Source organism: Octodon degus, unplaced genomic scaffold (assembly GCF_000260255.1).
Source record: "Octodon degus isolate 3935 unplaced genomic scaffold, OctDeg1.0 scaffold00163, whole genome shotgun sequence".
In the NCBI taxonomy this organism is placed as follows: Eukaryota; Metazoa; Chordata; class Mammalia; order Rodentia; family Octodontidae; genus Octodon; species Octodon degus.
In genome coordinates this window covers 1,085,572-1,088,137 of record NW_004524739.1, presented here as the reverse complement: position 1 = coordinate 1,088,137, position 2,566 = coordinate 1,085,572, and positions in this window count along the sequence as shown.

The window sequence follows — 2,566 nt, the reverse complement described above, 5'->3', positions numbered from 1 at the left end:
TGTTTCCTGTTGTGTAAAAAATGTATACTCACCACTGTTCTAAATTGTTTAGTAACTAGTGGCTGTTTCTTGTTGTTTGCTAAGATAAAATCCCTTCCTCACTAATTCCTGTTAACAAAGTTCGCTTATAGAGATGACTTCAAAAGGAAACTAAATGGGCTTTATCTTCTTGTAACCTCGGGCTATGCAAGGCTGCCTGCAGGTACTCAGGTGCGAGATAACCAGAAACTAAACTAAAGCCCCAGAAAATTTAGTTTGAGTAGCGGTCACACTGACCCTGAAAGCATTATTTTGTGTCAGACAATGAATTTGTTTACCAAACTGAATGTAGTTCCAGGGTTTTAAACCCCCCACCCCTTTCTGGGCTAGCCATCTTTTTTCTTCTCCTGCTTGAGAGCTGGGGGGAGGGTAAAGGGGGGGCCTGAACTCAGTAATAAATGGCTTTCCAAATTCCAATCTGGCTGATCTGGTTCCTATTCTGAGTGATCCATAACGTGGTCCTGAAGTCACTATCCCCCGCTGGCTTCAAACTCAAAGTGATCCTCCTGCCTCAGCCTCCCAAGTCCTGGTGTTATCCAGTAACCTGCTTTTAAACATTATCACCTTGTGAGGCTCACCTCTCTCTCTGGATTTGGATTCCAGGATCTTCTGGTTTGGAACAAAGAACTGGACAAAACGAATGAAAAGACAGCGATAAAGTTTTTTGAGAAAGTAAAAGTGAAGAGTGAGGAAGAAACTGGCTCTGCAGAGCAAGCTCGGACTGAGTAGAGAGAAAGAGGATAAAGGCAAAAATAAATGTGCGCACGGTGTCTAGGAAATGTAGCGTAAGGGCCAGCCAGACAGCTCAGCGGACTAAAGCGCCTGCTTAGGCAGACGCAGGGGCCGGGCGGCCATCCCCATCGAGTCATGCGCAATTGAGACTGGGTGTGGTGGTGCGCGCCAGTAATCCCAGCGCTTAGGAGGCTGAAAACAGGAGGATCACTGTGAGTCCGATCTACGTAGTGAGACCCTGGAGACCCTGTAGATCTTCTACTAAATACGTTAAAAAAAAAAAAACAAAGGAAATGCAGCGTAGCCTACCGTGGAAGGTTGTGATAGCAAGCTCTCGGCGGCAGTGGTGTGTCCTTTGTCAGGTCCAAGCCTTGAAGAAACGCTCGAGAACTTCGACAACGAGTCCTGAGCTGTGGTGAGACAACTCAGGACTGAGATCTTACATCTCAGGCTGATCTTAGTGAAAACCTGCTAAATTCTCAGGAGATGCCCCTGTGCAGAGCTTTTGGAATTGTTCTGCGCGGCAGTCCTGGAATTTTGTAATTAACAGGCCACGCCTACTTCCCCAGGCAGTTGGCCACGCCCTCATCTCCCCATCTCCCTGGCCACCCATAACCCTATTCTATCTTAAAATCAACGTCTAGTATTCAGTCCAGCAGAATATTTTGTGGAATGAATTGTTACCTGATTTTAGAATTGAAAATAAAGTCAATTAGGCTTTAAATTAAATTTTTACTTTTGTTCTGGAGACAAGTCTCTGCTTGGATGCACAAAACCTCTCTTTCTTGGGGTACTGGGAATTGAATGCCATGCTTTGGCCCTGAGCGATGTCCTCATCCCTTTTAATTTTGACACAAAATCTCACTAAATTGCTAAATTTCCCGGTCTGAGCTCAAACTTGCAATGCTCCTGCCTCAGCCTACAAATGCTGTGATTACAGGCAGGTACCACCATACCTGGCCTTTTTTTCTTTGAGCCTTTCCCCTCTAGGTTTTATATATATTGCATACACACATTTTACAGACATATTATATATATATAGCCTTTAATGTTGAAGAATTTATTATTATTATTATTATTGTATTTTTTAGGGAAGGGTCTGCAGGGTCTTCAGGGACTCACTCGTAGATCAGACCCATAGTGATCTGCCTATTTATAGCCCCCCAAGAGCTGAGATTATAGGCCCGCACCACCACACCCAGTCTCAGTTGCCTCTCAGCAAGCCCCAGGGGCAGGGCCAGCATGGCAGGCCCAGAGATGGAGCCCCCAGCCCCCGCACCTGCTTGCAGGCGCTTTAATCCGCTGACCTATTTGGCCGGCCTGCTGAACAATTTATTTATTTATTATATATTTAGTGCAGGGTCTACAGTATATTTAGTGCAGAGTCTACAGGGTCTTACTACATAGATCAGACTTGTAGTGATCCTGTTTACAGCCTCCCAAGTGCTGGGATTACAGGCTCATGCCACCACAACAGCCGTCTCAATCACTGTCTCAGCACACCCCTGGGGGGTGGGTGGGCAGGGATGGCACTGCATGCCAGGATCAAACCTGGTCCCTGAGTCTGCCTAACCAGGAGCTTTAATCCACTGAACTATCTGGCCAGCCCTTTGTGGAAGAATTTAGATTTACAACAAAGTTGCAAATATAGTGTTCTGAGCCAGGTGTGCTGGTGTACACCTATTGATCCTAACATTTGGGAGGCTGAAGCAGGAGGACTGTTGTGAGTTCAAGGCCAGCCTGGGCTACATAGCAAGACCTTGGCTAAAAAAAGAAAAAAATATACATATATATT